Genomic DNA, 15,140 nt, shown 5'->3' on the forward strand with positions numbered 1-15,140 from the left:
GCGCAGTATACATGTAACATTAAGGTCGAGCCCTGAGGGCAATTCATTGTTCTCATACATAAACATTCACAGTACCAGAAGAGCAAGTAAAAAGGAATACGTAAAGATTCCAACATGCTGACAAAGAAGACCTTTAGCACTCCTGGTATACTGAATCCCATTAATGTTTAGCCAATGCATCAAGTGATTTACACTTTGACGATCAGACAGAAGAACCTGCATGAAAACGATAAATTTCTACCGCCATTCTCTCAGAAAGTTGATGGAACTCTTTAAACATCATGCTGAGAAAACTCTTTGTTCTTTGAAGCTGGATCGGGCTGTGGCCTAAGATGTCGTCGGCGCCAGATTACTTTGATCCTTCGTATGACTCTGTTCCGACTAGCGGTATGCAAAGAGAGATCATATTGCAGTGCATAACATGGCTTCGATCAATATGACCTGTGCAGTGTAAATCCCCAACACTAAGGACTTAGCAAGGACCATAGGGATGGGTAGTAAGAGAAGATGCACAGAAGCAAGTAATTGTTCTCCTAACTACCGTTGAACACTGAGAACCTCCTAGTTGCTGTAAAATCACCAAGGATTGTGAATCAATGACATGCCTGTTTTTTTTTTTCAGGTTTGAGTTTGAGACTGCATATGTGTAACTATTTAAAATACGTAATTTAGGTTATAATTCCGGATCCTATTTACGATTTATGTTTTATATTCGACCAGTAGACTAAATTTTACATATCTACCTAAAACACTAAAATTGAAAAAAAATTACTCCAACATCAAAGTTGCACCTTTCTAATATCTGAAAGCCCGTAAACAAAAGTAAAATTCTACAAGTTTATCGATAAAAACGATACACCAAAATACTATTCTTTACAAACTTTCCAAAGCCAAGGCAAATTAATATTCTGTAAGCATTTTGATACTTAGCACTTAAAGCTACATTAGTATCCATACGTTTTTTTAAAATGAAGGTTATACAAGGCACACTCGAGAGTAACTGTAATGGTAAGTAAAAATATGTGTGCCCTGCCCCGCAGATGGAGATAATCAAATAAATGCATCGCTAGATCCAAATTACAGTTATTCAGCTACATGTACAGGATGCAATTACACATTCAAGTACCTACAATTTACCCCAGGATTACATTTGGGGAGTACATTATTCCAAGGGTTTGTGGGATAATATCCTGAAATTATCCAGACTACGCGCAGTCGTAGGTATCTGACCTTCATTTAGGCCAGAGAACAATTATACAATGGTGATAGGGGCTTCTCGGTTTAAGTAAACAAAGAGAAATGTTTTATTAAGTTTTCCGGAATACGTGCCAATGAATATAATGCAATATATATTACGATATAACCATTATCAAGACTCTATATTTTTTTACTCTTACTGTGATGGGCTTAAACTATCATGCTAGCACCTGTGAAATTCAGCTTAAAGCCTTGTTTAAAGTTGTGCTTTTTGTTCATTTTATTGGACCCTTAAGCGATACATATATAAATTTATTTAGAGAGTGAGAGTAATGAAACTTTGTTAGTTGTTCGTCAAGTAGGCTTTATTTCCCTGGTAATACGGAAACATTCCATAAAATGTATCTAGAAGGGATTGTCATTGGTATTTGTGGACTTAGTCATAGTAACGACTTCTTGGAACTAATTCTGTCTATGACTGTACGTAAACTATAATATTTGGTTTATATAGGCCTATGCGTTAACTATAATGACCGTATATAAATGTAGAGACACTATGTTTATTTAACACAGACAGCTCTCTGTGTTAGTCATTCGCCATAGAGGCCCGGGTATTGTGTTTTTTGCTTAGGCAGCGTAAATCAACCACAAACTATCTGTAAGCATGACATACAACTCAGTCGTACTTTTCAAAAGGCTTTGTATGAAGATTAAAATCTTGCAACACGATCGATAGAGAGATTAAGTATCGTCTGTGTTATGACGGAGAAGAAGTACGTTCTGGTTCAAAGAACTCTATAGCTTTGTCATGTACTCTATGACTTTTTTCTGACACACACACAGTTCGGGGCGCGATGTTATACGAGTTTTCAGCACAGGTACGACAGCTCATATTTCAGTGCTTTTGTTGAAGATTCGGGTGGTATATATTTTTCTTGACGCCCTGCCAAGTTCAAGATACGACGCATTTAAAGAAGCTTCTCTATCATGACTTAGATAGCGCCCATGTGGCTAGCGCCAAGACATATGTCAAACCTTGACGCATACGTTATTCTATCATAGGTTTTACAGTTATAACAAAAGTCAAGGACTGTATGAAACCTAAGCAAACACAGAACATAAACTTTTCCTGTACACCTAAGCCGTTCAATTGACATGCTTAACTATGCATTCATTTCAAAAGCCAAGTCGGCAAGAAGGTCCTACCGGCTCAATCAAAACTTTGCAGCAACGTAAATAGCACGGTGCCCATCGCCTGAACGCCCTCCCCGAAAGATATGTTTTCTATTACCTGGTAATAAAACTGGGATTAAGGGGCGCCGCTGACCTTAACATTCGTCTCAAGTGCTGTATAGAACGTCTTACCCGGGATTTCTTTCTTAGATTGACTTTAACCATGTCATCTTACAAACTGTAAAAAGTTTCTGATATTTTAATATAGTAACCTTTGAACATAATCCATTAATTCATCATTTGTTCAATATGATTAACGCCCTACTCGTGGGTTGGCGCTTCACAAACACACAAGCACACATATTCTTGATGACATGATATTTCGTCTGGCGCCAATTACAAGGTTAAAATTTAGGGAACCTGGGTAAATGTAAACTTTCTACAGTTTCAAAACACATACATGGAACAGAGCAATATTACGTTATTAGTATTACATTATTAATAGAATATGTATACACTATATCTACACTATGAATATTCAGTTCCAGCTGCCAATGCAATGTGCCAAAATTGCAAACATTTTCTAGGATTAAGCTAGAAGTGCAAGTATAGAATTATAAGAATGTGATTTCTTGATAATACCACGATGGTAATGGTACGTAAATATGTAAACTAGTATATGTAGAGGTAGAACTTTACGTTTCAGCTCTAAATGAACGGACAGATTTAGCTCATAATGCATAAAAAATCTAATTGTAGTAGGAAGACGAATTCATCTGTGCCATTTGAATGTCAAAAAATAAGAAACTCATCATGTATGCAATATTTCAATCTTTAACAATGTCTGACATAATTGTCCAGATATTAGAATGGAATGTGTCGACTTGGCTTACATATAAACCCACGGAGGTTGGAAACTCCAGTCGCGATAAGCTAAGTTTGAAAACACTCCAGAACCATCTCGATAGCATGTCACATTTTCTCTTGGCCAATGGAGTTCATATGTATAACACGTTATATGAGTTATGCCCAACTTTATAGATATTATGCACAAGATATGATAACCCTTTCTATCTACTAGATTCACCACGTGTTGAATATAGAGAGCTTATTGACGGGTCAACGTTATTGTGACACATTAATATCCGCACGCACAAACTTTCTCTTTAGTATACGGCCGTTAAAAGTTTGGTTCCCATTTGAAGTTGTTTTTATTGACAAGTTTACAGAGACTCATGTAAAATGTATACCTTTGGTACCCTACGTTAAATATCTCCCAATAATCTTAGGGCATTAAGTGAAGTACCGAATATCACGACAGTTTATGACGGTTCAGTTGAAATGATCTAATTATTTTTCATAGCTTTCAAGATTTATCTCCCAAAACGAATTGATGAACATCAAAGTAGCATAAACATATTGATAGCCAGAAATGGCGCGCCGCAAAAAACAGATACCTTATCGTAAAATGCTGACGAAAATTGCTCGCACGTCCAAAAATTGATTTGCCAAACTTTCCTTATAGAAGTTTATATCACATATCTCGTGAATATATTGACGAGTATGTGAAACACACAGAACTGTGCGACTAACGATTGCATCTTATCACATAGCCGTTACTTGCACTACATTGTTAAGTCGATAGGGGAATAGTCATTGGCAGCTTTTGCTTTAAAGACAACCATTCCTGTGGTTTTGCCCTCAAGTTATAAACCCTATATCGAAGTGAGTTTTTATACAAATATACGTATACAGCTGGAGATACGAATACCAATGGTGCTGTTCGTTTTCTCTGTCGCTGCGGCCGAACGATTTGGCAATGCGCTCAACAAGTTTCACTCATTAGAGACGACTAATTTTACGCTTTCTGTGTTTTGTTGTCAGTTTAGCAGCCTTAGCTGTGCATTTTGCATGGTGTACCCATCATAAAGTCAAAGGGCAGCACAAAATCAATATAAAACTCATGTGAGATTTACCCATTTATCATAAAGAGGTGTAAATTTCCAACTCGTTTAAGTTCAACTGTAAGTTTAAACACGGCGTGTTTCATTGAAGGTAGTCATTTTAGTTAGTCATTCTCCTGCACCACAAAGGACCATAACTTTTCCTGAAGTAGTGACATGTTCAACCATTTTTTCTAGTTACCGGTAATTCTATTGAATTGTTCTGCCAGTTCATTCTAGTGACGTTGAAGAAGAGTGATGTATATGATCGACTCCCAATGTCCGGAAGTAAATCTCTGTTGTTGTTTCTTAAATGTAGTGTAGATAGTGAAATGCATTTGACTATTGTTTACCTGGATGTCTGACCTTCATAAGCGTAGCCATTGTCCTGGTTTGGCCGCAAAAGTATTGCTGAACAAAACACGTTATGGCAATGTTCCAGTGCCCGATTGAAAGTCGTAATGATTTGAATATCGCATCTAATGGTTATCAATATCCCAAAATAACCTTATCTTGGTACGGTGGATATCTCAGAAACAAAGAAAAACATCACATGCGGAAATACATCGATGTTTGTTCTACTATTGCATTTTGCGGTTTTCAAAAGAGATGTGAGTTTGTAAGCCCTAGGCCTTGAGTTCTACAGAGGCTATGTACTGATGTAAACGGCCTTTTGGGGAGTGGGTAAAGGCGAAGCTTTACAGCACAGCACAGTAATTATCACACACGTAACGGCACAAAGCCTTGCCTAACGAAGGTACGAGGGAATGACCTGCATGGGGTCACCTTCAAAATTGTTGTTAATCATGCATTAAACACGAGCACGGCACTGGACGCATTGAAGCGTTACTGGCGACAATTTTACATGTGTGGATATTGTCGCCGGCTCCACGTTAATTCGTAATGCAGCTATGCGTAAAATTTGGAAGCGATGGCGCCTCCTAGCCGGGAAAGTCTCCCAACTAGTCCCTCACTCATCTTTCTTCTGGGCTGTATCTCCAGGATTTGAATGAGCTTATTCCCTATAGTCTTAGATAGCTTATCACTTATTCCATTATGTTTTCATTATCCAATTGTGTTTTGAACATACCTGTCAAAATGCATAGCATCGTAGCGACGATGGCTTAATAAAGGCTTAAAGGAGATAGATAAGTATAAATTGTGAAAACTAAATGACAAAAATGGAGGAAACAGAGTCAATTCCACATTACCCTTTGAGTTTGTTTGTTTATTTAGATCTCCATTAGTGCATAATGCTGTAACACTATGTTTCCAAGAGTCCATTTGAATACAAATAATTATCTTTAAAACTGTCTCAACAATGCAGAAAATCAAACGTAATAAAATGAAATAAACATGTTTTCTTGTGTCTTTTGTTCTAACATATTTAAAACTTTTGGAGCAATATAAACGAGAAATGTAACTGTTTTGAACTTTTTGTAACATTTCTTCGACCAAACCTGCTTTATGGAAAATGTCGCAAGAACAGTTTCAAATGGTGAAATAATACATATATGTTTGAAAATTGTTGGACATATTCGTACAGTTATATATTACTACGACAATTACAAATGTTTTTGTTTCCATTCTAACTGTTAGAATAATTGTCACAGATGAAATATCAATTCACTTTAAATAATTTTTAACTTAAGATGAATTGTTACTTTAAAACCGTCTCGGTGACTTGAAATGAAATCAATCAAGAATGGGAAATGATCACAGGTCAAGATACACAAAAATACGCAAAAAATACACAATTTAAAGAAATGTATAATTTATGTGAGTTTTGCTTTCATTCTTTCAATTATTTATTACAGCCAATAAGACCACCACGACACGATGAAGATGGCTATATGGCTATATTTCTTGCCTATAAACTGTCATAGAACATGTCACAAGAATTTTACGAAGGTGTAAAATTTCATTTGAATCCGTCATTTCTCCTGCTCAAAATGCAGTCTAAAACATATCAAGTCAAGACCTAACAAATGATTGAGAACAAGATAGCAGCGTAACTAATGATTACCAAACATATCCCTTAGCCACATTGCGACGTATCCGTTGGTTTTTATTGAACAGTACAGGCCACAGTGGCAAATCTGAAAAAAAATGATATGTATCTCAAAACGAATAGTATCTTTATTTTCTTTCTTTGGTTTGTAGAATCCAAATAAAAAAGTTGAACGTCAGAGCTAGAAACATCATCGTGGTTTCCGATAACCCGCTCATGATCACCACTCCGTTTTCCAAATATGAATCATATATTTCCAAATATGAAACGGGCCAACCGAGTCCATTAGTATTCTGACGAATATTAACAGCCGCGGGCCAATCAGTTGACTTATTACATGTACATACCAAGCATAATGACACATTGCAATATCTTTCTAACCATGTACATTAATATATTACTGTGGTTGATGCTGACATTTTGACTGGTGCATAGCCGGAAAAATGTAAACCTTGCGCTGTGAACCTTTGCTTTAAAAATTTGTGAAATTGGACACTGAAAAGAAAGAAAAAATGATAAAACCTTAACAAGCTCAAATCAGGATCTTATTTGGTATACTAATCTATGATGATAATAACCAGTATGCAACGAGTCTAAACGACAGTCTACAACATTGGAACAAAGCCAAACCACTGACTTAAAATTCTCCAAGTATCTTGTTACACCATTCCCGCATTACAGGCTGACACACTCACAAGACGAGCAAAAGCGCCAACTGATTACAATAGATCAGTTTCACGCAGGGAAAAATACGTCAATCATTAAAGTGTTAAGAGGGAGATGATAAAGAGGATGATGCATTTTTGGCGTCCCGATATTGCTTTAATTTTTATGAAGCATGTCAACGTGGCGGTGATCGTGGAACACAATTTGCCTCTCTGTTGCCAACTGTGAAATGACGTTCTGCCGTTCCCATCAGTTTGAAGCCTTGCTGCCTTTACGAATTACTTCTCTCCGCACACGGCTTGCTGGATGGTAGAAAAACGACTCTATCTGTGGAGACCGTTAACTTGTACACTTGCATGTGTAAGTCTCCCTTCGGTCTAACAATTGAGGGGAGCGTGATGAATGACGGCGATTCCATACTCCGTGGAAGATGGCGTTGGTTGGATAAAAAGCCTTTGAACTGGCCGTTAGTGAGATAAGGGGAATGGGACGCCTTTGGCTCTCTGAGCTATGACTCTGGAGTTCCGAGCTATGATGGTTGCTATCAGCGGGAGAGAATAGACTTCGGAAACAAATAGCACGAAAGAAATGCATAGGATCAGAACTGTCGTAATCTCTTGACTTCCTATGGATTATACGGTTGCTTTACTGCCTATGTACAAGAATCGTTTTAAGCTTTCAGCGTCATGATTACGGTGTCTCCAACGTCTATTGCGTAAGCAGGAGGAAATGGCACCAGCGCAGAATGAAGGAAACCACCGGACATATACTTTCCGGTATCCACTGCTGCTAAGATACGAACCCAGGCAGTATCTTCGACGTCTAAGTACATGGCTGATACTCAACGTCATTTCCTCGGTAATTACAATATCTACACACAGATCACGTGCGAACCCGATGAAAATCACTGCATAGACTGTTCAAGAAAGCGTGTTAAATTGTTGATGGGTTTGTTATGTTTTCTACAAGGTGGTTTCGGGACGATTTGATAGCAAGGGTTCGTCAGAGCGATGAATATCCAGCTCACAACTCCATATTTTTCCCGAGTTTCATCGCCGCATGTCTTCGCGTACATGCGTGAAGTAATGTGCCTCACGCGACGACAAATGTTCTGAGTGCTGGTGATATCTTCAGCTTGTGGCCGCCTTGGTCGTGAATCTGCAAAACACGTTGGACCGAGGGACCTTTGACAGACGTAATTTGCAAAACCAGCCCCAGAAAGTCTCCGTGAACGTTTGCAAAGAGAGGAAGCGAAGCAAGCGATTTTCTAAGAAACTGACGCTGAGATGATGAGAGACCAGCTGTGCAAGCTTCTGTGCTTGTGTATCCTGTGCGACAGTAAGTATCTATTTTCTCTCAAGGTAAAGCACTTCACTGCATGAAAAAAATACTGCTCACTGCGTCCCAACTCAATTAACTGTTGACGTGAAAACTGTTTTCATGTCTGTGTTTGATTGATAGTTGTTGTTTCTAGGAACACCGCCCGTGCATTTTGGTTGCCGGAAATTCCACTACGAGATCCGTCCGTACATTTTTATTGCATCGTTAGCATCAGCATTTGGGAGTCATAAAGGGACACACGACTGCCTTCATTTTTGTCGGCGGTAAAACATGGTCGTTAATTCTCACGTATCTAGTCTCTGCGTTCCATCCTACCCGTTAAGCAAAGACAAGGCGAAGAAACGTGAGTGAGCATCGGGGCATAGCTAACTTCAGTGCCAATTCTGGTCAAGGCTCTTTCCTCAATTAATCATGTATGGTATCGCACGTATTGCCTCCTACCTACTCCAGGTATAGTATCAAAAACAAATTGCAGTTATAGTTATTTTACTAAATGATTGTAAATGGTAGCCACGCTGGAATAATCTATAACAGTCTAATGACTTCCATAACGAAATATGCATTCCGTTCATAACTCGGGACCTGCTCTTTACTACATAATACTCTGTGAGGAGGAATGAATTATCTATTGAATGAGTGTGTGCCCGCACTCGAAGTTAGAACCCCCTCGTTCCGATGTCACTTGTGCATAGCCGATTTAACGGGCTAACCACTTTGAAAGGTCAGAAGGATCTGAAACTCATTTGGTACGGTCCTCGTCTGTCTACCGTGCTGTCTAGAAGCCGGTCGCCGTTACTTTGGCGCCTATTTGTACCCCGGGTAGACCTAGTCCTGGGGGTAATGGACAACATCGCCCCATATGATACCGTCCATTTTTCCTAACCTAACTCTTGCCTCATTTATATTCCATGTACGTACTTTGCGGTTTTGCTTACACAGTTGCGTGGTTTCCATATTGATGACACCCACCTCGGGTTAATTCTATCACAATTGATTGTTAGTTATCAGTGGTTTTGCAAGCAAAATACCATGAAACGCTAGGTAGATTTTAATGATTGATGGAATTTTTTCCCCACATCAAATCAGGTAATTGTGTTGCGTGTATCGTAGAGTCCTCCGACGTGCAAGTTTTTGAACCTGCTCCAGGAGATAAGACGTCCGTAACAGCAAGAAGTCGGAACTGTTACCATGGAAATTGAGTTAAAGTCCAGATAATCACAGCAGCACGTCACCTAACTCCAAACACTTATCTTTGACCACTTGGCGCGAAGCTCCCGCCCTTAACTGGTTTTTACGATTAGAGATAATCTCATTACATCACAGAGAGTTTCGCAAAGTTAAGGGGCTTGGTGCTATTGACAGCGGTTTTCTAAAACGACATCGTTTATAAAAAATGTAAATATGACAAATACGACAGTCTTCGAGCAACAAACTCTTTATCTGGGTGTAACGATTAATGGTAGTATCACAGAGCATCTCGCTAAATTTGGGGCTTGTTCTGTTATTTGCAACGGTGGATATAACCTATTAAAAACATGTAACATTTCACATAGTATTAAAATCTTCCGGCACTAAATGTGTATGATAGCGGTAACGTAGGTTTATCAACATCTATCACAGCTGATGAAATCTCGTAATGCTATTATTATTATCATTACTTGCTTAACGTGATTATTACTACCTTGCTCTTGCTGATTAAGGTTGTCATGGTCCTAGCAAGGGAGATATAATTTTGTCAGTATTGATGTTTTTATGTCTGTTTCCATAGCTACGTGAGCTAAATTGACCTGAAACAGCTTTGATTTTGATGCTCTGTGAACACACATTTACCATTAAGAGTTAACAGTATAAATTTGGGACTTTTGCATATTCTTCTCACAATTCATATTAACCCCTGCAGACGATCTACAACTTGTTTTATGCACAAACAGAGTATTTGTTTATACTGAATACCCATTGAACCGCCTCATGGCGCAATACATCAGGTTTGTAGTACTTTGTACTGAAGAGTACTACAAGCTGTAGTTTTGGATGCACCCACTGCGGGAAGGACCCCTACTCTTTTAGATAAGTGTGGAAGGTTCTTTTATATGCTCGAGGTGTGGCTCTCCTCAAACACGAGACCTCCATTTAACGTTCTATCCGAGGGACGTCCCTAACCGAAGCTAGGTACTCATTTTTAAGTTTCAAGTTAAGTGAGGAAACCCACGTGTCTTAAACAAGAACATAGCGTCGAGTCACATCAGAGGATTCGAACCCAGGACCTCTGGGTTTAAGACAAAAACGTAACGCTACGGAATTCAAGAGAGTAATCCAGGAGTTCGCATAGCTCATTAAGCGCCTGAAATATTTTAGACAGGACGGATTTTCCTTAAGTATATTACATACAACATTGATTCCTATCGACGTAAAGCGCACATATCGGAATTGCCTAGCGCTGTCCCCGGCAACGAAATGATTTTCTGACAAATTGTCCCTTTTGCTAGTCCATACATCAAGTATGTATAACGGAAAATCTCAGCTATGTTTAATTACACAATCTACCACCCAGCCAGGGACGAATTGAAAAATGTAATATTCTTAATTAGAAAGCACAGCATGTGGCTGCTCAAGAAGAAAAATGTGTGTAATTAAGTAGAATGACATTATTAGAATAGAAATGATGCATGAAAAGCCATCATGGAACAAATTTGCATTCCTCTCCACAGTTATAACAAAGGTAAACGGATAAAACAAGTGACTGCATTTTTGGCACACCACACGGACATGTATGCTCACATCACTGTCAGTTTTCCTTCATTGCAATTATAAAACATATGACCTTGTATTACATGCTAGTTGATGTCCTATCCTTGCCATCTTGTCTCTAGGTACACTCGGTCATTGGTATTGACTCGTACTTTGCCGGTAATAACACATCTAAGCTTCCTCCGCTCCCACTGGTATCCCTCTATGTGCTGACCTTGGCTAGATATGACTGCAATTTATTTCCCTGGGGTTTCTCATCTGAAAAGGGAAATACAATTCTTCCTATAGGGCTGATCTATATCTACAAACTCCAGAGACGTCCACATGTAGTTTTTGGATATACAGAAGAAATGTAGGAATAGGTGGTACCCACTCTAGCATTTAGGGCGCAACCGTTGTCCATGTGCGTTCATAGTCCCTCTATTCTGTTTGAAACATTGCACATATAGGTATAATATCGGCACATAAACCATGTCCAGGCTTGAGGATATTGTCTGGCTGGGTCTTATCTTTCATCTGTGTGGTGGTTAGCGCCAGGAATCAAGAGATGCTGGTGAAGAGATACTCCCACGCCAATTATAACTTAAGGCGTACGTTTCTGGTCCCAACTGTTGCCTTTCTGTACACATTTGTTTTTGTCTTCAGCTGTGAAAAATGCCCAAGTGTCCTCTGTATTGATGGTGTGGCATTTCCACAAGAGGTTTCAGAACTGTCAAAAAAGTTTGCACGCATTTTTCACGGTTTTTATTAACGAAGACGCACCACATTCGCGGCTGTTGACATCTCATGTGAATTGATCTATATCTAAACGGGCCTCGTCTTCTGATCAAATCAACGTGATGAAGGCTTTAGCACCAAAGATCGTCCATCATGGGAAAGCAATGACAATCTAAATGTTATCAAGCAATCAGAGGTATAGCCTTTAATCTATATTTGTGTGTAGCGTCACATATTTTCCTTTGGATCAACAACCACAGAATGCCAGGACCTTTCTAAGAACTGCAGTCGACTGACTGTGACATTGTTCAATAAAAGACGAAGTGCCTGTTTATCAAAGGCCAACGCTGTGCTGGTCTGTCTTGCTGACCGCTGTAAAACCAAGAACTATGAGATGGTGGTCTCGTAAAATAGATGCGCGCGTCTGAAGTTGTGACGTCGGCGGGAGACTAAATGGCCTGCTGATAACATCTCGGCAGGTTCCTTGCCGCAAGAGGTGCAATTTTGCTACACTTTGCTTGCAGAAGCGATGGAACATGGATTAGGGCTAAGACTTACACGATTTATGTGGTAGCTCCTGCAATTTCTATGAGCTACCCAAGGCTGCCCAGGAAGAGCAGGCATGCTGCGTTGCCAGCCACAGTTGAATAAGTAGCGCCAATGCTCTAACGTATAACCTGGAATGCATTTCGTGAGGTATCATGATAGACTTACAAACATGATGAACATATGACTGACAAAAATCTATAACAATTGTCTGTAGAACCAACGGTGGGATAAAACATGAAGCTCATCCTTAATTTCTTAAGATAAATAATGAAAAAAAATACGTTCTGTATGGCATATCACTGTCGTTGTTTAATTGTACAGAGGGATAACGAGCTGATCCTTTCCATATCTATTCAAACAGCCTGAAGGACAGGCAATAATACATAGGATTTTCTACTTTACCGAATATGCCACGGATAGGAGTGATACCCAGTGAACAGCAAGAATGATTAATATTACAATCACGATCATTAATTAATATGCACCCTGTCGTTGAACATTGTTAGCGTATTGTACACTCAAAGGGGCGAGCTAGACATATGCTGGGATTTTATGACAAACTGACGTCCCCACAGATGGTTAATGTCGGGATAGATGTAATAAAACGCTTACTACATGACGATGATGGATAACGTACGAGGGAACGGACACGCTTGCTCCACCCATGTAAGAAACTTCACATGCCTTTCTTCCTGTATAAAGGCAACATCAACAGAACAAATATTTGATCAGATTTGATACCAAATCCACTTGCCTGAAGAAAGCTATCCATTTTCTGGTAGCTTCTTCACAGTAAGAGTATCGTTGTGATGTTGAGGGTGTTAATGAGGTTTAAGACCTACGCTACAACGCCTCAGCGCTAATCGTATCTAGGGGCGATTTGTCGTCAAGAGGCTTAACCGACTCATTCTAACCACGAATGTCATTGCTAATATGTATAGAGAACACTCTGAACCAGAACCTATACGTCTTGCTTAAAACTTGTTACTGAGGCTTAATACCAGGTGTTCTGCCTCCCCAGAACCCCATCACCGTGATCACGTAAAGGATCGTAGGTATTCTAAATCCTCATTCAGCTAAGCCCTCTTGTCTGCGACTTATTGGGTGGTAAGATTAATTTGCAGGTTGGGCAACATTGTATTCACTTAATCTAAACCTCCAATAATACACTGTTGCATGTTTTTTGTGTAATTTGTACAGTTTTTGGCCTCCAAGAAGGTGTATTCCTTATCAAAAATCATCCACATTGAGATTTGAGTAATATATATAATGTCGAGAGTGTGAAAAGACGAATAGCAACGTGACTGAGTATGCACATACCTCTTTGGTAATCAACCAGAAGGACAGCAGTACAAATCATTGGGAGTGCAATAGTTAAAAGAAATCCTACCACTAACTTCTTTCATGTAGCTGCCTTCAACCCAATTTATTGCCTCACACGAGCAATTAGGCTCGACTAGAAGGCCAAATAAAAAACGAGAAGAGATGTGAACAGAATAAAGAACAAAGGCAAAGATACACGAGTAGGATGGCCGTTTGGCTATGCAAGAAAATTCGAAAAAGTCATTTTTTTAAAAATAACTGTAACAAAAAAATGTTTCTCTGTTGTTTCTCCTGTGGCAGAAAATGCATTAGATCAGCACCAGTACTGTTATCATTTAAATAGCTTACGTTGAGTTATTGGAAGTGATATTCAAGCTAGTTTCTTTCCACATAACAATTGCTTAGAATGTCTTTGATGCCATAACCGTATTTTGGAAAGTTGCCTGGACTCGCCCCACGTGGGAATTCCCATCCTCATGTTCTGAGACAGTCGAAGTGATATCCATCTAAAAGACAGAATTTGTGAGTTGAATATTTCAGTGTTGCTTGATTAGCGTGTACTCTATTCCCCTCGGCAGACTGCGAATTATCTTAGTTATTCACCTGTCCCAGGCTAATTATGATCGCTCATTATCGATGTCTGTGCATTATCTTGTTTTCCCCCAACCACTGATTGATGTTGCTTTCTACGCGGGGTTATAATTTCCAACGGCACGATTTCAAGTACAAAAGGGATTGACACAAAAGTATCAAGTTCATCAGATGTCCTAATATCTATTTTTAAACAATTCACACCAGTTGCATATCTAGATTCATTTATGTCAAAGCGCCAGAACAATGGATTGTAACCCATTGATTTAATTTCTGTGATTAAGAAGATTTAGATATCTTTACAATGCAAATATTCAAAACAGCTGTGGATTATAGAGCTGGATATTTTTAATGTATGAAATATGTCACCACGTAAACAAGCGACAATAATGAAGTCAACTGTTTAAATGGCCCCTCCCCACCACTATAAGTGCCTTATGGAAAAAGGACGGATACGATCTGTTAACATTCTGACTTATATTTCAGCAAATGCATTTATGAACTATCATTTATATCCTCATTGTTATTACTTACAATATCTAAATGAATCAGAGCTCAGTTATGTGTTTATCTTGTATAAAAATTTCCTCAAATCTATATTTTTAAAAAATTTACTCTCAAAGTACATGATTCTCAAGCGGTGCATATAGCTAGGTCGCAAATTGTCTGGCTATGGCTGCATTAGTTTGTTTTAAAAGAGATTTAAAGACATTTACTACATTTAAGGCTCGTTACGGTCTTAGCACTTTCCTGTCTGCTGTGTAGATTAAAGGCTTTGTATCTACAAAATGAAGGCAGATACCTATGGAATTACCCACCAGTGTTTCCACGCTCACGGTAATATCTCTAAACCCTTTGAGTACATTAGATTCTGCTGGTAT

The 15,140-nt window shown here is 38.9% G+C and overlaps 1 protein-coding gene across 1 annotated transcript in view; it reads right to left on the bottom strand.

Moving 5' to 3' along the window:
* LOC118429936 (limbic system-associated membrane protein-like) overlaps positions 1-15,140 on the bottom strand; it is an 83,512-nt gene that overhangs the window by 22,407 nt on the left and 45,965 nt on the right. The gene's annotated exons all lie outside the window — the stretch shown is intronic.

This window comes from Branchiostoma floridae, chromosome 14 (genome assembly GCF_000003815.2).
Source record: "Branchiostoma floridae strain S238N-H82 chromosome 14, Bfl_VNyyK, whole genome shotgun sequence".
Taxonomy (NCBI): domain Eukaryota; kingdom Metazoa; phylum Chordata; class Leptocardii; order Amphioxiformes; family Branchiostomatidae; genus Branchiostoma; species Branchiostoma floridae.